Raw genomic sequence first — 22224 nt, 5'->3', positions numbered from 1 at the left:
ATTAAGCACTTTGGGCACAAAGCCCCCTCCAGAACCAGTGGAGAAAGGTATCCACTACCTCAGTCCTTGGCAGGATGAAGCACTCTGGGAAGAAAGCCCCCTCCAGAACCAGTGGAGAAAGGCATCCACTACCAGAGTCCTTGGCAGGATGAAGCACTCTGGGCAGAAGGCCCCCTGCAGAACCAGTGGAGTATCACATCCTCTACCTCAGTCCTTGGCAGGATGAAGCACTCTGGGCACAAAGCCCCCTCCAGAACCAGTGGAGAAAGGCATCCACTACCTCATTACTTGGCAGGATGAAGCACTCTGGGCACAAAGCCCCATCCAGATCCAGTGGGGAAAGGCATCCACTACCTCAGTCCTTGGCAGGATGAAACACTCTGGGCAGAAAGCCCCCTCCAGAACCAGTAGAGATTCACATCAACTACCTCAGTCCTTGGCATGATGAAGAACTCTGGGCACCAAGCCCCCTCAAGAACCAGTGGAGAAAGGCATCCACTACCTCAGTCCTTGGCAGGATGAAACACTCTGGACAGAAAGCCCCCTCCAGAACCAGTGGAGAAAGGCATCCACTAACTCAGTCCTTGGCAGGATGAAGCACTCTGGGAAGAAGGCCCCCTCCAGAACCAGTGGAGTATCACATCCACTACCTCAGTCCTTGGCAGGATGAAGCACTCTGGGCACAAAGCCCGCTCCAGATCCAGTGGAGAAAGGCATCCACTACCTCAGTCCTTGGCAGGATGAAGCACTCTGGGCAGAAAGCCCCCTCCAGAACCAGTGGAGAAAGGCATCCACTACCTCAGTCCTTGGCAGGATGAAGCACTCTGGACAGAAAGCCCCCTCCAGAACCAGTGGAGAAAGGCATCCACTAACTCAGTCCTTGGCAGGATGAAGCACTCTGGGAAGAAGGCCCCCTCCAGAACCAGTGGAGTATCACATCCACTACCTCAGTCCTTGGCAGGATGAAGCACTCTGGGCACAAAGCCCGCTCCAGATCCAGTGGAGAAAGGCATCCACTACCTCAGCCCTTGGCAGGATAAAGCACTCAGGGCAGAAGGCCCCCTCCAGAACCAGTGGAGTATCACATCCACTACCTCAGTCCTTGGCAGGATGAAGCACTCTGGGTACAAAGCCTCATCCAGAACCAGTGGAGAAAGGCATCCACTACCTCAGTCCTTGGCAGGATGAAGCACTCTGGGCAGAAAGCCCCCTCCAGAACCAGTGGAGAAAGGCATTCACTACCTCAGTCCCTTGGCAGGATGAAGCACTCTGGGCAGAAGGCTCCCTCCAGAACCAGTGGAGTATCATATCCACTTCCTCAGTCATTGGCAGGATTAAGCACTTTGGGCACAAAGCCCCCTCCAGAACCAGTGGAGAAAGGTATCCACTACCTCAGTCCTTGGCAGGATGAAGCACTCTGGGAAGAAAGCCCCCTCCAGAACCAGTGGAGAAAGGCACCCACTACCAGAGTCCTTGGCAGGATGAAGCACTCTGGGCAGAAGGCTCCCTCCAGAACCAGTGGAGTATCACATCCACTACCTCAGTCCTTGGCAGGATGAAGCAATCTGGGTACAAAGTCCCCTCCATAACCAGTGGAGAAAGGCATCCACTACCTCAGTCCTTGGCAGGATGAAGCACCCTGGACACAAAGCCCCCTCCAGATCCAGTGGGGAAAGGATCCACTACCTCAGTCCTTGGCAGGATGAAGCACTCTGGGCAGAAAGCCCCCTCCAGAACCAGTGGAGAAAGGCATCCACTACCTCAGTCCTTGGCAGGATGAAGCACTCTGGGCAGAAGGCCTCTGGGCAGAAGGCCCCCTCCAGAACCAGTGGAGTATCAGATCCACTATCTCAGTCCTTGGCAGGATGAAACACTCTGGGCACAAAGCCTCCTCCAGAACCAGTGGATAAAGGCATCCACTACCTCAGTCCTTGGCAGGATGAATCACTCTGGGCAGAAAGCCCCCTCCAGAACCAGTGGAGAAAGGCATCCACTACCTCAGTCCTTGGCAGGATGAAGCACTCTGGGCAGAAGGCCCCCTCCAGAACCAGTGGAGTATCACATCCACTACCTCAGTCCTTGGCAGGATGAAGCACTCTGGGCACAAAGACCCCCAGAACAAGTGGAGAAAGGCATCCACTACCTCAGTTCTTGGCAGGATGAAGCACTCTGGGCAGAAAGCCCCCTCCAGAACCAGTGGAGAAAGGCATCCACTACCTCAGTCCTTGGCAGGATGAAGCACTCTGGGCAGAAGGCTCCCTCCAGAACCAGTGGAGTATCACATCCACTACCTCAGTCATTGGCAGGATGAAGCACTCTGGGCACAAAGCGCCCTCCAGAACCAGGTGGGATAGGCATCCACTATATCAGTCCTTGGCAGGATGAAGCACTCTGGGCAGAAAGCCCCCTCCAGAACCAGTGGAGAAAGGCATCCACTACCTCATTCCTTGGCAGGATGAAGCACTCTGGGCAGAAAGCCCCATCCAGATCCAGTGGAGAAAGGCATCCACTACGTCAGTCGTTGGCAAGATCAAGCACTCTGGGCAGAAAGCCCCCTCCAGAACCAGTTGAGAAAGGCATCCACTACCTCAGACCTTGGCAGGATGAAGCACTCTGGGCAGAAGGCCCCCTCCAGAACCAGTGGAGCATCACATCCATTACCTCAGTCCTTGGCAGGATGAAGCACTCTGGGCAGAAGGCTCCCTCCAGAACCAGTGGAGAAAGGCATCCACTACCTCAGTCCTTGGCAGGATGAAGCACTCTGGGCAGAAGGCTCCATCCAGAACCAGTGGAGTATCACATCCACTACCTCAGTCCTTGGCTGAATGAAGCACTCTGGGTACAAAGCCCCTTCCAGAACCAGTGGAGAAAGGCATCCACTACATCATTCCTTGGCACGATGAAGCACTCTGGGCACAAAGCCCTCCCCAGATCCAGTGGAGAAAGGCATCCACTACCTCAGTCCTTGGCAGGATGAAGCACTCTGGGCAGAAGGCCCCCTCCAGAACCAGTGGAGTATCACATCCTCTACCTCAGTCCTTGGCAGGATGAAGCACTCTGGGCACAAAGCCCCCTCCAGAACCAGTGGAGAAAGGCATCCACTACCTCATTCCTTGGCAGGATGAAGCACTCTGGGCACAAAGCCCCATCCAGATCCAGTGGGGAAAGGCATCCACTACCTCAGTCCTTGGCAGGATGAAACACTCTGGGCAGAAAGCCCCCTCCAGAACCAGTAGAGATTCACATCAACTACCTCAGTCCTTGGCATGATGAAGAACTCTGGGCACCAAGCCCCCTCAAGAACCAGTGGAGAAAGGCATCCACTACCTCAGTCCTTGGCAGGATGAAGCAGTCTGGGCAGAAAGCCCCCTCCAGAACCAGTGGAGAAAGGCATCCACTAACTCAGTCCTTGGCAGGATGAAGCACTCTGGGAAGAAGGCCCCCTCCAGAACCAGTGGAGTATCACATCCACTACCTCAGTCCTTGGCAGGATGAAGCACTCAGGGCAGAAGGCCCCCTCCAGAACCAGTGGAGTATCACATCCACTACCTCAGTCCTTGGCAGGATGAAGCACTCTGGGTACAAAGCCCCATCCAGAACCAGTGGAGAAAGGTATCCACTACCTTAGTCCTTGGCAGGATGAAGCACTCTGGGCAGAAAGCCCCCTCCAGAACCAGTGGAGAAAGGCATTCACTACCTCAGTCCCTTGGCAGGATAAAGCACTCAGGGCAGAAGGCCCCCTCGAGAACCAGTGGAGAAAGGCATCCACTACCTCAGTCCTTGGCAGGATGAAGCAGTCTGGGCAGAAAGCCTGCTCCAGAACCAGTGGAGAAAGGCATCCACTACCTCAGTCCTTGGTAGGATGAAGCACTCTGGGCAGAAAGCCCCCTCCAGAGCCAGTGGAGAAAGGCATCCACTACCTCAGTCCTTGGCAGGATAAAGCACTCAGGGCAGAAGGCCCCCTCCAGAACCAGTGGAGTATCACATCCACTACCTCAGTCCTTGGCAGGATGAAGCACTCTGGGTACAAAGCCCCATCCAGAACCAGTGGAGAAAGGTATCCACTACCTCAGTCCTTGGCAGGATGAAGCACTCTGGGCAGAAAGCCCCCTCCAGAACCAGTGGAGAAAGGCATTCACTACCTCAGTCCCTTGGCAGGATGAAGCACTCTGGGCAGAAGGCTCCCTCCAGAACCAGTGGAGTATCATATCCACTTCCTCAGTCATTGGCAGGATTAAGCACTTTGGGCACAAAGCCCCCTCCAGAACCAGTGGAGAAAGGTATTCAATACCTCAGTCCTTGGCAGGATGAAGCACTCTGGGAAGAAAGCCCCCTCCAGAACCAGTGGAGAAAGGCATCCACTACCAGAGTCCTTGGCAGGATGAAGCACTCTGGGCAGAAGGCCCCCTCCAGAACCAGTGGAGTATCACATCCTCTACCTCAGTCCTTGGCAGGATGAAGCACTCTGGGCACAAAGCCCCCTCCAGAACCAGTGAAGAAAGGCATCCACTACCTCATTACTTGGCAGGATGAAGCACTCTGGGCACAAAGCCCCATCCAGATCCAGTGGGGAAAGGCATCCACTACCTCAGTCCTTGGCAGGATGAAACACTCTGGGCAGAAAGCCCCCTCCAGAACCAGTAGAGATTCACATCAACTACCTCAGTCCTTGGCATGATGAAGAACTCTGGGCACCAAGCCCCCTCAAGAACCAGTGGAGAAAGGCATCCACTTCCTCAGTCCTTGGCAGGATGAAGCACTCTGGACAGAAAGCCCCCTCCAGAACCAGTGGAGAAAGGCATCCACTAACTCAGTCCTTGGCAGGATGAAGCACTCTGGGAAGAAGGCCCCCTCCAGAACCAGTGGAGTATCACATCCACTACCTCAGTCCTTGGCAGGATGAAGCACTCTGGGCACAAAGCCCGCTCCAGATCCAGTGGAGAAAGGCATCCACTACCTCAGTCCTTGGCAGGATGAAGCACTCTGGGCAGAAAGCCCCCTCCAGAACCAGTGGAGAAAGGCATCCACTACCTCAGTCCTTGGCAGGATGAAGCACTCTGGACAGAAAGCCCCCTCCAGAACCAGTGGAGAAAGGCATCCACTAACTCAGTCCTTGGCAGGATGAAGCACTCTGGGAAGAAGGCCCCCTCCAGAACCAGTGGAGTATCACATCCACTACCTCAGTCCTTGGCAGGATGAAGCACTCTGGGCACAAAGCCCGCTCCAGATCCAGTGGAGAAAGGCATCCACTACCTCAGCCCTTGGCAGGATAAAGCACTCAGGGCAGAAGGCCCCCTCCAGAACCAGTGGAGTATCACATCCACTACCTCAGTCCTTGGCAGGATGAAGCACTCTGGGTTCAAAGCCTCATCCAGAACCAGTGGAGAAAGGCATCCACTACCTCAGTCCTTGGCAGGATGAAGCACTCTGGGCAGAAAGCCCCCTCCAGAACCAGTGGAGAAAGGCATTCACTACCTCAGTCCCTTGGCAGGATGAAGCACTCTGGGCAGAAGGCTCCCTCCAGAACCAGTGGAGTATCATATCCACTTCCTCAGTCATTGGCAGGATTAAGCACTTTGGGCACAAAGCCCCCTCCAGAACCAGTGGAGAAAGGTATCCACTACCTCAGTCCTTGGCAGGATGAAGCACTCTGGGAAGAAAGCCCCCTCCAGAACCAGTGGAGAAAGGCACCCACTACCAGAGTCCTTGGCAGGATGAAGCACTCTGGGCAGAAGGCTCCCTCCAGAACCAGTGGAGTATCACATCCACTACCTCAGTCCTTGGCAGGATGAAGCAATCTGGGTACAAAGTCCCCTCCATAACCAGTGGAGAAAGGCATCCACTACCTCAGTCCTTGGCAGGATGAAGCACCCTGGACACAAAGCCCCCTCCAGATCCAGTGGGGAAAGGATCCACTACCTCAGTCCTTGGCAGGATGAAGCACTCTGGGCAGAAAGCCCCCTCCAGAACCAGTGGAGAAAGGCATCCACTACCTCAGTCCTTGGCAGGATGAAGCACTCTGGGCAGAAGGCCTATGGGCAGAAGGCCCCCTCCAGAACCAGTGGAGTATCAGATCCACTATCTCAGTCCTTGGCAGGATGAAACACTCTGGGCACAAAGCCTCTTCCAGAACCAGTGGAGAAAGGCATCCACTACCTCAGTCCTTGGCAGGATGAAGCACTCTGGGCAGAAAGCCCCCTCCAGAACCAGTGGAGAAAGGCATCCACTACCTCAGTCCTTGGCAGGATGAAGCACTCTGGGCAGAAGGCCCCCTCCAGAACCAGTGGAGTATCACATCCACTACCTCAGTCCTTGGCAGGATGAAGCACTCTGGGCACAAAGACCCCCAGAACAAGTGGAGAAAGGCATCCACTACCTCAGTTCTTGGCAGGATGAAGCACTCTGGGCAGAAAGCCCCCTCCAGAACCAGTGGAGAAAGGCATCCACTACCTCAGTCCTTGGCAGGATGAAGCACTCTGGGCAGAAGGCTCCCTCCAGAACCAGTGGAGTATCACATCCACTACCTCAGTCATTGGCAGGATGAAGCACTCTGGGCACAAAGCGCCCTCCAGAACCAGGTGGGAAAGGCATCCACTATATCAGTCCTTGGCAGGATGAAGCACTATGGGCACAAAGCCCCTTCCAGAACCAGTGGAGAATGTTATGCACTTGAGAGACTGGCTTTGCACTCCCCAGGATGCAGCAGTGGGCGAACCACCCACTGGAGAGACTTGAGAGACTGTGGCTTTGCACTCCCCAGGATAAAGCAGTGGGCAACCCACCCACTGGAGAGACTTGAGAGACTGTGGCTTTGCACTCCCCAGGATAAACCAGTGGGCAAACCACCCAGTGGGGAGACTTGAGAGACTGTGGCTTTGCACTCCCGGGGATAAAGCAGTGGGCAAACCACCCATTGGAGAGACTTGAGAGACTGTGGCTTTGCACTCCCCAGGATAAAGCAGTGGGCAACCCACCCACTGGACAGACTTGAGAGACTGTGGCTTTGCACTCCCCAGGACAAAGCAGTGGGCAAACCACCCAGTGGGGAGACTTGAGAGATTGTGGCTTTGCACTCCCGAGGATAAAGCAGTTGGCAAACCACCCATTGGAGAGACTTGAGAGACTGGGCAACCCAGCCACTGAAGAGACTTGAGAGACTGTGGCTTTGCACTCCCCAGGATAAAGCAGTGGGCAACCCACCCACTGGAGAGACTTGAGAGACTGTGGCTTTGCACTCCCCAGTATACCTCAATGGGCCCCTCGTGGAGCTGGCGTTGTGCACTCATCCGGCTGAGGTGCCCTCACTTCCCTTCCCCCTGAGGTGCCTGTTTTATTTCGATCTGATGCCCCTGCAGTGTTCTCTCCGTTTCGATCGGATATCTTGTGTGGGCCTCACCCATGCATTTTGGGCCCAGTGGTCCATGGACTATTTAGGTGCAGTACCTGGAGTTGAATTCTTGGTGTACATATTTGTTCATGGGGGACATACATTTCTGACTAATGGATGTTTATTGATTACAAGGGTTACGATCATTTCTTTTTGTCCTTGCGTTCTTCCAGGGTGGGTAGGGGGGTCTAAATGTAATGTTTCCGCATGCATTGGTGTGTGTGTTGTTGTAGGTGAGGGTGGTGGTGTTGCATGTTGCGTGTGTGTGTCACTCTCTTTTTCCTCCCCCCTCCCCTGTGTCGTAGGTGCTGTACTCACTGTGGTCGTCGCCACCGTCGGTTGTGCTCCTGGTAGAGGAGCAGGAAGACAATCGCAGGGAGTATTTGAAGTTCAGGCTCCATGGCATCCTGGTTCCTCGTGGGGTGTGTAGAGGTGAGTGTTTTCCCTTCCAAGTCCTGTTTCCGCCATGTGTTTTTGTTCGCGTTGAATCCGCCCCGGAAAAGGTGGCTAATCGGCCTGTCATAATAGTGTGGGCGGTACATTGTCTTCCGCCTGTCTGTTGGCGTAGACCGTCATGCTGTTTGTTTGTACCGCCGTGGCGGTCGGAGTGTTAAAGTGGCTGTCTATGTTGGCGGTTTCCGCCATGGTCATAATTCCATTTTTTTTTTTCGCCGTCCTGTTTGCTGTTTTACCGCAGCTTTACCACCGACCGCCAGGGTTGTAATGAGGGACATAGTCTAATAACAGCAATTCTACTGGGAATCCAATTAATTGTTACTGTCAGGACTTACAGCCTACCCACCCCTCCTGCACAGAGCTTATCAAACAGAGAGGAGACACTCCCCGGACCGGCACCTTACAATGTGTCTTAACATTAGCGGCCTTATTTAGGTAATGCATTACTGACCAGGCTCACCACTTCAGATTCTTCAACTAAAAGCATGTCCGCTGCTGCCCGTGCACCAGGCAATTGCCTGCGCTCAATGCACCCACTGCATATTCAGTCCCATCACCTGAGGAGCAAAAAGAAAAACCCAGAAATATTCTGTAGCTGTTATATGACCAAAGTTATCAACACATATCAACACATATCGACTTCTACTCTGGATTCCCTGTGGATCATTATTTCTTGGTTCATCGATGTGGTGGCATGGGTGGCATCGCTCTGGCCAAAGTCTCCAATGCCATGTTTCCGTCTGCCTGGATGTCCACTCTGTCATCGTCGGTCCCCACAGGCGACTTCTGTGTGTGTGTCACAGGAGAGCCACCTACATCACGGCTCCCTCTTAAAGCCCGTCAGTGCATCCCAGTTCTTCCCACTGAAAAAACGTTCCTTTGGTACTTTGTCCCACATTTCCAGCCACTGTCACACATCTTCAGGTGTCTCACAAAAGTGTGTCGTACCACCCACAATGACCTTTAGACTGGCCATATATAGCAGCATATATCATGTACCCTTATGCCCAAGGTTGACCTTAACCTCTAAGAAGGTTTTACAAACTGTTTGTACTTTGATGGTGTAATCTGGGTAAATCAAGATCTTGTGGCTTTATCAAATTTGGCATTATCTCTGTCCCTTACTGCTCTTAGCATGCTGTCTCTGTCCTTATAATTCAGGATGTGAGCAATGATGGCCTGCAGTGGTGCACCAGCCCGTTGCGGCGCCACCCACGCCCGATGTGCCTTCTCGATTGCAAACATAGGTGTGAGACCAACCGGTTTCAGAGTGATTCAAGTTTCCACAAAATGCTCTGGACGGGTCCCCTCCGCCCGCTCAAGGAATCTCAGCAATCGCATTTCATTGCATCGGGCGCACCCCCCAAGTCTTCCACTCCAGCCTCCAATGTCCCAGAATTGGCCTCTGTCGCTGCTACTTGCTTTTTTAAGGTGGCCACCTCAGCCTGCAGGTGCCTCATGGAACCCTCTGCTACGCAAATTTTGTCAGATACCTTGCGGAAGTCAGTGCGCAGGAGATTGACCTCTATGGCCACTGTCTTGATCTTGCTTTCTAGCACCTGCTGTGCTCCTTGGATGGCCTGCAGCAATCCAGCCCGTGATGGCTCCCCAATTTGTTCATTTTTACCCCCTTGGCCAGAGGCATGACGTGAAGTATGCTGTGACACTGGGGCCAGGAGCGCGTAGTGATCCATTGTGTTGCACTGAGGGGGTCCCTGGCTGCATATTCTTGCCCATGTGATCCCATTTGTCACTCCACTGGGCCTGCACCACCACTCATTGCTCCTCCTGTGAACCTCCAGGTCAGCGGGACACCAGTCACTGTCCTGGTGTATTGCATCCAGCGGCCGCAGGCTGACACTGTGGTCCGCATTCTGCTACCCCGCACTCATCCAGGTTTGGTCAGCACCCACTCACTTTCTGCCACCAGGCCGATTGCCTCCACTGATGCAGTGCCCCCACCAGCAATCAGACACCAAGTCATCAATGCTTCCCTCAGTCTCTTTACTGCTCAACCGTGCCAGGCCTCCAAAGGTTCAACCCCCCACTCGGTCAACCCAAGTGCACCATCTGCGCCTGCTCCAGCATCCAGCCACGCAGCAAGGCAACAGCCGGTCCCACAGCAGTCCGCCCAGTCAAATCTGAGCAGGCCTGGTCCAAAGCACGAGCCTCCTCTGCCTTTATTTGGGCATCCGGTGCCGCGGGGGGGCTCCTCCGCCGATCACAGGCCTGTGCGACCCAGCAAGGGTGTCTGCATTACATGCACGATTGTTTTTTGAGGAAAACACACTTTCCTGCACAAAATCTTACTCTGAGTTTTTTTTCTCCTTTTTCTACATGTTCAGCAGAATGCAGCACATGTGCAAAGCGGAATAAAACAAAGATGAAAAAAACATACTCCTCCTTATTACACCACACCTGGGAAGGCATAGCATTTTGGCTCATTCCCAGGTTCATACTTGTTAGTAAATCTGGGAAAGTCCAGAAAAAAAATGTTGACTATATGTGAACACCCACACCCTACCCATGAAATGTGAACATCCACACCCTGCCCATGAAATGCCCTCCCAGGGCAGAGTAACGCAAGGCAGCAACTTGTGCTCCGACTCCAGATTTACAATGCCATGTAGAACCACGCAGGTTGGCCCTGCAAGCCATAGTAAATCTCACTTAAGGGCTTGAGTTTGCCTTGTGTCATGTTGCATGATGCAAGGGCAATGCAAGCCCTTGATAAATCTGGCCCTTGGTTTGCAGTGGATTACAGCATACAAGAAAAGCATAGTAGGTACTCAAGTAATGGCTCATTATCTCCTCTCAGAATACCGAAGCATCCAGTGAGTTCATAGATATAACCCTGCTTACATTGGAACAAAAGAGAAGACAACATGATTTACATGGTGAAACTATCCAATATGTTTTGTGTTGTGGCTGTGCAAAAAATTGACTATTAGTCAAGGAGGAAGTGAGTCCTTCCCAAGTGGTAAGTTCAAAATCCTCTCGGGTCCAACACACAAGTTCAAAAAATAAACCTGGGATCAACCATCAGTGGCTATAGCACAGAGCAGAATGGCTTAATGTAAGGAAAAGTGTGTCAAAGTAATTAAAAACACGAAATGCAATATAATAAAAATCCTGAACCAGTTTCTAAATATGCAGAACAATTTAATGAGAACAATGATACCAAAACAACTAGCATCTAATAATGGGATCTATATGTATGATTTTTTTAAGCCTTGGGGCAAAAAGCACCAAGAAAAAGTAAAGAACCTGTCTGAAGTCACAGTAGAAAGGGACCTCAGCACAATTTCAGGTGATGGAGTTGAGGTTGGTTAACTGACCCTTGGTGTCAATTTCTTAGTTCTGGGTACACATGGGAACAGGTCTAGCCCCTCAGGTCTTAACACAGGTTACAGACAGTAGGTTCAGTCTTTTTCTGTTCTTCCACAGGTCCTCATGTGCTCCGATGAGCTATGGGCAAGGCGCCACTTTGGTAGGGTTCACTAGCCAGTGGGTGCTGGAGAGTCTGGGACACTCCCTAATCAATGAGAGAAAAGTTCCAGTATACAACTCTCCCCACTATTCTAGCACATCTTGTTTGAAAATTATCCCACAGTGCACTATTTTGAGTCAAATTCAAAATGGTAAAACTCTTCTGTCATTGGAAGTTTCTGATGTACCAGCTAGGGATTCGTTTAGGGACATAAGCAGTTCCCTCCTCCTCAGCTACACGAGTATAGGGCCAATACCCCACTCAAAAGGAGCCAATACAGTGTTTCTGATCTTTCTGGGAGGCAGATTGGATGATTTTTTATATCCCCAATCTGTCCCCTGGGTGTTGGAGCAGGGGGAGGGTGAAAACATCATGACAATTGTTTAGGTAAATAAAATGAATGGAGTGGCCCACCCTGGGATAGGGCCATGCCCCTACCACAAATGGGGCAATAACGATTTTTCTGCCACCCATGGGAGGCACATTGGGTGGTCTGCCCCAATCTACCTCCCCTATTGGGGTATACGAAGCCTATTAGGCATCAATAATTTACAGTCCAAACTTTTTGGAAGGATTGGTGGTTATCTACCTTGGCATAAGGCCATGCTGGCATCCGTAAAAAATGAAAACTATACACCCAGGAGAGGTAAAGATATTGTGCCTTGTGTGTGCCCAATAATGTTGTCTTACTCAGAATGTCCTACAAACCTTCTTGAGTCTACTTCACACTAGGCCAGATATAAACATATTTTTCTTCCCCGAGAGAACAAAGGGGATTAGGAGCATATACCAACCACCTAGACTCTCTGACATGTTGAGATCATAGAAAATGAGGGTTATGCAGCCTGAAAACCATTGTTATTATTTTTTATGAGGTTGCTTTGTTGTAAAGATGTGTGTATGTTTTGTCTGTGGCAGCTTATCAATGGTTAGCTTTCTTTTCTGGATCCAATATGTCTATATTAGCTTTGTATATTGAAGACATTTACTAATTCCTAAGATAACTGCAGTTCCATTCTTCATCTGATGATCTCTTGGCCTTGCCAGCATAATTGTGATTGTGTAGGAGAACCTACACAACAAGGCTGCTTTAGGTTGTTTGTGATGATCAGATACATATATTGATGTGGTGATGTGTATAACAGGACCTAATAATGTATTAGCAACCGCCAAAGTGGTGGATGCCTGACCTAGTTCACTGGACATTAGGAACCTCCTGCGACCTCCGCCAGAAGATGACCATGTGGTGGGCGGTCTCAACCGCAGCAGACAGAGTCATAGAGTAATGTTGGTGACCTTGACTGTTGTGGGCCAGTGGTTGTGGCTGTCGGCAGTAATGACCATGTATGTGATATACATGTATGCTGCATTTTGCAAAATAAATCACTTGACTTCTGACAATACTGCCATCAACACCTTTACCACTTCAGCTGCTGTGTGCCACCTCTGCCAGAAATCATGCCATGCCAAGCAGGTGAAAGGGCCCCTGCATTCTCTCCGGATGTGCTGGAGATACTAGTTGAGGAGGTCCTTCCCCTGTATGGTCAGTTCCATGGTTCACAAGAGGAGCAGGTAAGAATCTCATAGGTATATTTGACTATGATCAACACAATCCTTTCCTTCCTCATAGGCTACAATGTGCCTCTGAGTGCAAGTGAGACTTTTCAGGTGCCTGTTGTCACATTTTTTATTCCATACATGCAATGTACAGGGTGCTAGTAGTGGAAACAAGAACTGTGTTTATTTCAAAATACCATTGTGTTGTGTGATAAGCTTTAGTTCCTCCTTCTGTTGCATTCATATATCTAGGCAAGGAGACTTTGCAGCCATACAATGACATATCTTTGTATATGATGTTTGTAAATGTAAAACATGTATGGAACATATTTTCATTCAGACTCATTGTCAATGTGTATCATTGACTTATGACAGGTCCCTTACTCCCACAGCTCTGTTGTCACCTTTCTATAAGAGACAAATCTACAGTGCAGAAAGTTGGATGTTCTTGAGGGGTATAACCAATCAGACTAAACATTTGTTAGTATGTTGGATGCCATCTGTGTTGGATTGTCAAGTATGGTAAATGGTGTATTCTGTGCTTCAAGTACATACCACACAAACCCACACTGAAGTGGTATGTGATTACATTGAGTAGCCCACATGTCCACATATGCACAGGGAAGACACTTTACATGCACCCGTGGTAGCACTGTATTGTCACTTAAGTCTTAGGGTATGGTCTGTACTATGGTAGCTGCCTGTTGGGACTGTATGTATTGAGTCAATATGGCTGGATGTAAATGTGTCTTTCTAGTCATGCCAAAGGAGTTGACATTTAAGAAGGTTACAATTGTGTCTCATGTTTAATTGTGGCTCACATCATAGTACATGTTGCTTGAGCCTTGGCTACCTGATGTCGGTAGGCTTGCTCAGACAGTGTAGGCCATAAGCAGGGTAGTGGGTTACTCTACAAATGACTCCAAGAGTGTGTATTTTTATCCCTATACTCATCAGTATGTGTGCTTTACACATATGGTGTGATGTCAATTACAAGACTTTTGTTCTTGGTGTTTCTAAAATGTGTGTGACACAACCATTTGGCCAAAAAGCTGGAATTGTGACCTTATCATTTGTCTATTGCATCCATACAGGTCAACGCCCGGAAGGTGCTGACTCTTGGGTCCATAGCTGATAGAGTGCCCACTGTTGGAAGAGGGGAGTGAACCTAAGACTCTGGGCCCGGCAGATCGCAGAAGTTCAGCTGAGGCTGTCCTCCCAAAGTGGGTGGTGTGCACACCGGAGCCTGACCCATCTAATGGCTTGCATTCTGGCAGTTGCCTAACCTGAGGTTTATGGGTGTTTGAGGGGAGCACAGCAGCCACGAGGGTGTGAGTCCTGGGCAGATTCCTGCCTGTTACAATGCCAAGTTGATGTGTTGAAGTCTGCCAACTTCCCCTGAAGATTGGTGATGGGCCATATGTGACACACAAGATGAGTAATTGTTTGCGTAAGTATGAAAGTTGGTGCATGCTGATGTGCCTTGCCTATTGGTCCAGTGACCTAGGACACAAAAGTGTACAGTCCACAACCAATTTACTCTCCAGAGCCAACACATGGCTGAGTACATTGATCAATCAGATCATGTTGTTTGTTCTTGTGGGTCATTTGTACCTAACAGGTCACTTGTCTTCAGTGTGTCGGCCCCAACAACATACACTATGAGGTAATAAACCACTGTACTAAGCCATGTGTCTGCTCAAGTGAGTATATTAACCTCTGTCCCCCACATGCCACTTGTCTTCAGTGTGTCGTGAGTGCTAGGGACTCACGTCACTGTTGCCATCATTCCTTTGTCCCGACATGTTAGCATGTGTACCTTTCACTTTTACCATATCATTTTCATTTCTGTTTCATGCATGGTCTACCTGTCTTCATGGGATGATGTCTAATTCCCTCACATGTGTGCATGCCACATGTGAGGGAAATTGGACATATGTGATGGGCCTACAGTTCATGTGGTACCGCAGACAGGAGTGTGCCACCATTGCTTGGTGACTCACATATACCCTCACACGTCACTCTATATAATCCATATAATTTGGCATTGTACAATGGCGGAAACAATGAAGGAAATGGCAGGTAGGATTATAGTTGTGCCTCAAAATGTACATTTCCAAGCCATTGATGTAGAATCATTTGTCAAAGTGCTTAGCACGTTAAATGGAAAAGGATCACTGCCTAAATGTTGACATGCACCAGGGGGTGATTTACAAGTATGTGGCAATCATATGTGGTTGTGTACACTCATTCACCCAAAGGAATCTGTGTTTGCATGTCATGACAAAAAGGGACAGTGATGTGCCTTCCCACTGAGCAACATGTTAAGGGCCTTCTACAGGTACTGAGGATTCCTTGAGCCTTGTTAGAAATGGGGTATTTAGTTGGCAGTCAGGGTACCCCCCTGTCAAAGCAAGGACCCTCACTCTAGTCAGGGCAAAGGAGAAACACACCTGGTTAACCCCCACTCACCCCTTGGTAGCTTGGCATGAGCAGGCAGGCTAAACTCAGAAGCAATGTATAAAGTATTGTTACCAACACACACAGTAATGCATTGAAAACACTACAAAATGGACACCATAACAGTTTAGAAAATAGGTAATATTTATCTAAATCAATAAGACCAAAATGACAAAAATCCAACATACATAAGTTAAAATATGAATTTTCAAAAGGACCAGAGTCTTACTCCATAGAAAACAATGGAAACGATGATTTTGCCCAATGTACCTGGTTAGCTTAAAAAATAAAGCGCACGGGGAGCATGCGTCGGAAAAGACAGAAATGCATCGATTCCCTCCTCGCAAGGGAGGCAGCACATTGTTTCTTCTCCGGTCAGGTCGGCGATTCGTTGTTTTTCTCCCTCGCAAGAGAGCGATGTGTTGATTTCTGGAAAGGGCACCTCGGATCCACGCAGAGTCGAGTTGACTTTGACACCCAGGAATGATATGTGGAAAATCCTGTCACACAGTATTGGAAAACCACACTGAATGGGGTTTGCATTATTATCAGCAACAGGCGCAAGTGGGTGTTGCGCGTTGTTTCCCTAGTCACGATGCATCAATTTCCCAGCTGCAGTGCAAGTGGAGCGTCGATTTTAGCTGCAAGGTCAGTGCATCAAAAATTTCCCTGCACAGCATTCTGTGCATGGATTATCAGCTCTTCCCTGCCAACTTCACCTTTTTAAGGGCCCAGGACTGGATAGGACATCACTTGGCAGGGTAGGAGTCTCAGCAGGGAGACCAGATGTTAGCAGAGGAAGTCTTTGATCACCTTGAGGCTTCAAAACAGAAGGTAAGTTCAGTTCAATGACCTTAGAGATTCTTCTCAAGCAGGAATGAACAACAAATTCCAGTCTTTCTCCCCTTTCACAGGCAGAAGTAGCAACTGCAGGATAGCCCAACAAAGCACAGTCACAGGCAGTGGCAGCACTTCTCCTCAGCTCTTCTCCTTAGCGGAGGTTCCTCTTGAATCCAGAAGTGATCTTGAAGAAATCTAAAGTCCGGGGTTTTGGGTCCACTACTTATATCCCTTTTTGCCTTTCAATTAGGCAAACTTCAATGGAAAGTCTCTGTTGTTTACAGGATCCTGCCTTGCCCAGGCCAGGCCCCAGAAACAGACCAGGGAGTTAGAGACTGTATTGTGAGGGGGCAGGCACAGCCCATTCAGGTGCAAGTGACTATTCCTTCCTCCACTCTAGCACAGATGGCCCATCAGGATATGAAGGCTACATGCAAGTACCCTGTGACTCACTGTCTAGAGGGGATTCACAAACAGCCCAACTGTAAAACTGAGCCAGACAGGGAATCCACAAACAGGCAGTGCCACAGAATAGTTAAAGCAAGAAAATGCCCACTTTCTAAAAGTAGCATTTTCAAACTAACAATCTAAAAACCAACTTTACTAAAAGATGTATTTTTAAATTGTGAGCTCAGAGTCACCAAACTCCACATTTCTATCTGCTCTCAAAGGGAATCTGCACTTTAATAATATTTAAAGGCAGCCCTCATCTTAATCTATGAGAGAGATACGCCTTGCAACAGTGAAAAACAAATTTGGCAGTATTTCATTGTTAAGACTTGTAAACCACATCAGCACGTGTCCCACCTTTAACTTACACTGCACCCTGCCCATTGGGCTACCTAGGTCCTACATTAGGGGTGTCTTACATGTATAAAAAGGGAAGGATTAGGCTTGGCAAGTGGGTATCCTTGCCAGGTCAAACTGGCAGTGCAGGACTGCACACACAGACACTGCAGTATCAGGTCTGAGACAGATTTAGAGGGCTACTCATGTGGTTGGAACAACCAGTGCTGTAGGCCCACTAGTAGCATTTTACTTATAGGCCCTGGGCACCTCTAGTGCACTTCAATGAGGACTTACTAGTAAATCAAATATGCCAATCAGGGATAAACCAATCACTAATGCAATTTACACAGAGAGCATATGCACTTTAGCACTGGTTAGCAGTGGTAAAGTGCCCAGTGTCCTAAAGCCAACAAAAATGGGTCAGAAAAAAAAGGAGGACGGAGGCAAAAAGATTGGGGATATCTCTGCAAAAAGGGCCAAGTCCAACAAGCCTTTTTAAGCATTCAATGGACTACTGGTTTTTACTTATGCAATCTGAGTAGGGTATCCCCAGCGGTACCAATCAAGACAGGTGATTTCCCTGGGGCTAGCTGATTCATGGTGGTATGGATATTTGTGGACAAATCTCCCAGTCATTTTGCCCAAATTGTCTCCAGTGTACTTTTCTATGCAAGGTGTGTTGTCTATCAGAGCAACATCAATACAACTTCCATGAGTCTATTTAGGCAATGTACATATTGTGATGTTCCCATTGGGGATTTTTAACAGTGTGACATATGTGTTTCCCTGTCACCTTCTTCCGGCTACTGTACTTGTTGTTGCAACATGGCTGGATTATTTGGTCATCATTTCATCATGATGTGGTATTGAGTATACAAAGATGTGCCATGGAGATCACAGGAGCAAAATCTTCTTCTTTGGATTTTTCCCCCAGTGGCCACTCCTTAGTGGTGGTGGACCCATCAGGACCTGTACCTGTTTCATCCTTGTCTACCACCCCTAGTTCCATCTCCACCCTCCCTGTTGCTCTTCTCCCAGTTGGCTGCGCCCACTTACCCAAGAGGGTAGAAGTCCCCTTCGTACCAGGCACCTCACCCCCTGCCTCGGTTACCCATGCCTCAGAGTGAGGAGGAGAATGCCTGTGGGTCACACTGCCATTCCGAATGCCATCCTGCTGTAGAGCACCCAGCTTCAGCAGGTTATTAGGTACCTGGAAAGCACTCATACTGCTATGTCTGGCCTACAGAGAGCTCTTCAGGCTCTTGCCTCCTCACTGATGGCAGCCTTCCACCCCATAATCCTACTCCTACCACCTACCTTTTTCCCATTCAATATCCATCTTCCTCTACCTGTCCAAAGCACACACATCTGCATTCACCTACCTCAAAACACACAACACAAACACCCAACTGACCCATACACCACACCCACCATCCACACAGACACCAACCCAACACTCTCAGACCCATACACCATACCCACTATATCCATAGACACTACCCAATACCCACTGACCCACACACCATACCCACAGATTTAACCCCTACCCCCACAGATCCACATACCACACATACCATACCCGAGACACCACAACCACAGCCGAAGGCCAAACACCACACATACCATATCCTCATCCAACACCCCAACACCCACATACTTAGCCACCACTCACCCTTAGCCATCTCCTCTACCTCACATTCCCTCAAGAAATACAAACACCCAGACTCACACATGCAACAGACACCACACAAACTCAAGCATACCTCAGACACACACACACACCAGCAGCAACAACACGCACAGCAAAAGCAACCACTTTCTTAACCTCCAAACCCTAATCCCTTCTGCAGACCAACAGTTTTTTCCAAAAAACTTTTCCTCTTTGACCTTGCCCTTAGCCCTGTGAAAACCTCATCTGCAAAAACCAAAAGAATCCTACCCATAGCCCAACCCAACCCTTCCACATCCAAGTTCACCTCTGTCACACCTGTCCCGCCCACCCTGAAACCAGCCATAAACCTGCCACGACCAAGAAGAATTCCACCCCTACCAAAGTTAAGGCCACCCCGCTCAAAGTGAAACACACCCCTCTCAAAACCAAGCCCACCCATCCTAAACCCGACCCCAACCAAAGGGGTTAATTGAGGTACCTGGCATGCCCTCTTAATGCCCCTTACCATGGAGGTTCCTATGCCAGTAGTCAGTCAATCAAGTTGTGGTGCACAGCAGTGCTCAAGGACTTATATTTATGAACTGGCCATTGGCCTTAACACATGTCAAGTTTTGTTAATAAACTCAAGCGGTTTTTTGGGCACACACTTGCCCTACTGTTATTTTTCTACCTTTTTGCTTTTGCCAAGCAATTTGTAATGCTTGCCTGTGGTTGTGTTTGGTTCACCCAATTCCTGATCCATTTGCTGTGGTTGGCAAGCTCTGACTTTGGGAGCAGTGTCACCCAGGACAAGGTTAAATGTTCAATGGATGATATGTGGCTGGTAATCTAATTGGAGTGTCATATCATTGTGTGTTATTTGATAAGGTAAGTATTTCATCTTGGCATGGCCAATTTCAAATTGTTTTTGGTTAGATTTGTACCCCGGATGTAGATTGTATACCTGTATCATGTATGCAAGTTAGAGTTTTCTTTGTCCAAACATGGAGGGTGTTCAATTGTGCTACCTTCGTACACATTTGACTGACCATATGTCCATTTCCATGTGTGTAGCTTTCAGCTACTTCATCTACATGCGTGCCTTGACTTGCACTTACATATTTGTCAGATTGGCATGTCACTTGGTTATACTATTTGTTGTCCCTGAGATACATGAAGACCCAGTTCTTATACACACATTGTTTTAGAGGCATGTGCAAAGTGAAATGTGTCCTAGAACAGGATCCTTCATGGGGTCCCACTGAAGCCACCATCCCTATTTTGCAGGTATTATTTACATTGTGAATGTTGCATATTTGTATCTCAAAATATTATGCATCACATTTACCTGTCATTGTATTGCAATGTGGGTGAGATGTGAGGGTCCATTGCAAGGATGTTGCATGGACAGGGGTGTTTGGGTTACATGAAACATCCATACATATGTGATTTCAATAGCCCAACAGGCCAGGGCATGTGATCAATGTGATGTTGTTAGTTCATTTAGTCGGTATGATGTTGATGTGGTGTTGCTGTTATGTGACACAATGTTGTATACACTTCACTGCCCCTGAAACTGGGATGTGCAGACATGTCTGGTGTTTTTGAGGGTGGTAGTTCAGTGTCAGTGACCTGCCCAAACAGGGTGCGATGGGGCTGGGACTGGGTCATTTGTTGTGTGCACCTCTGACCTGGGACACACAAGATTATACTTGGTCAACATGGGATCACAGTCCCATACCAGGTTGAGCGCAGAGTGTCAATTTATCGTGGTGTTTGTGGACATGGTCAGTGTTTTTACTTCCATCAGTTGTGTCTACAGTGGTGTAGATTTTGGGTTTCATCTATCAGCAGCAGCGGAGGCAGGAGAGGAGGGATCGACTCCATGGCAGCACAGGATGTGTCATATTGTCGACAGTTGAATTCCTGCCTTATATGTCTCGATCTCCACCAGCACAGTCCTGTCAGTGGAAGGCAACAACATAACCTGTCTCACACAAACAGTGGCTCGACTGCTTCATTGGCCTGTCTCATGGCTGTCTGCAGTCTGGCAGTGCTTGCGAGGACACAGTGGTCTTTGGTCTATGGAACCACATGCAAAGACTTCACCAAATAGATCATAATCCAGTGTGTTGGAAAATTGACACAATACCTGTCAAATTTGATGCAACGCCTGCTGGATTGGCGCAGCACCTGCTCTGCGGCTGACAAATCATCATATTGCCTGCCCGATTGATGCAGTACCTGTTGCCTCTGCTCAACGCATTCTGTGTTTTCCACGCATCGTCCCTGGGCATCAACATTTCTGCGCATTGCAGTGAGGAGCCAAGGCTGTGCTCCTGGAAACCGACACATCGCTTTGCAGTGTGGAAAGAAACATCACATTACATTTGCCGTGCCAGAAAAATTGACTCATCCCTTTACTATTTGACACATATTATCTATTTTCTTAAACTGGTGTGGAGAATATTTTGTGGTGTTTTCACTGTGTTACTGTTTGAGTTGTTGCACAAATACTTTACACATTGCCTTCTAAGTTAAGTCCACCTGTTCTGTGTCAAGCTAACGGAGGGTGATCACAGGATAATTTATATTGTGTAGTGGCTTACCCTCAGTAGGATTATGGTCTTTACTTAGACAGGGTTCATACCTTTGCCAACTGGAGACCTAATTTCTAACACTGGTGTTCCAGCAGTGAGTGTAGGACTTGTGTTTGTGCAGTGCTATACAATAGCTACGTATACACTACCTACCCACAATTAAAAACAATCGAAGGGGATGATGAGTTGGAGGACCCTGAGAATGGCTCTTCAGAGGAGCTACTGGCAGCAGTAGAGGGGGAAATTGTGCTACCTGTGCGGGCAGGAAACAGTGTCTCAAATTACAGCCTGACCACAGAGGGACGGATGGAGGAGAGATAATTTCAGCTGCAGTTAGCAAGATTAAAAATAGAATCTAATAGGGAAGCCAAGCAAGCTGAAAGAGAATCTGAAAGAGCTGAAAGAAAGGCTGAAAGAACCTTAGCAGAAACGAAATTACTTCTGGCTCATGAACTGAGTTTGAAAGAGCTAGGACTCAAGGCCAGACAGGTGAATTGACGCAGTGATGATGGCAGCATATATACTTTACTTAATGGAGACAAGAAGGTTTGTAAACCCAAGGACTAGGTGCCCAGTAATTTAGTAGGAGATGACCTTGATAAGGGGTTTTCCGCTTATGAAGCTGTACTGAGGGCACATGGGGTTCCTGAAGAGCACTGGAGGACGAACCTGTGAAAACACATGCAAACAATTGGGAGGGACACACTTCTAACACTAGAGGTTAGGGGCCAGGCCAAGTACAAGCCCATGAAAGCCATTTTGACTGACAAATTTTGACTGCCGTCCGAGAAGTATCACCAAAGATCCAGGGACAGTAACAAGCCCCCCAACTAATCCTGGGTATATTTCATTGCTGGGTGTGGGGCAGCAAAGTCCGTTAGCTTATACAATTTAATCCTGAGAGAGCATATGCTTAGTATTTGTTTTACAGAGTTGCGTCAGCACCTAAATGATAGTAAGATGACTGGTTCTAGGAAGCTTGCTGAGGAGGCAG

This window comes from Pleurodeles waltl, chromosome 5 (genome assembly GCF_031143425.1).
Source record: "Pleurodeles waltl isolate 20211129_DDA chromosome 5, aPleWal1.hap1.20221129, whole genome shotgun sequence".
NCBI lineage: Eukaryota > Metazoa > Chordata > Amphibia > Caudata > Salamandridae > Pleurodeles > Pleurodeles waltl.
The sequence above is the reverse complement of the archived record's forward strand: the minus strand, read 5'-3'. Positions refer to the sequence as shown.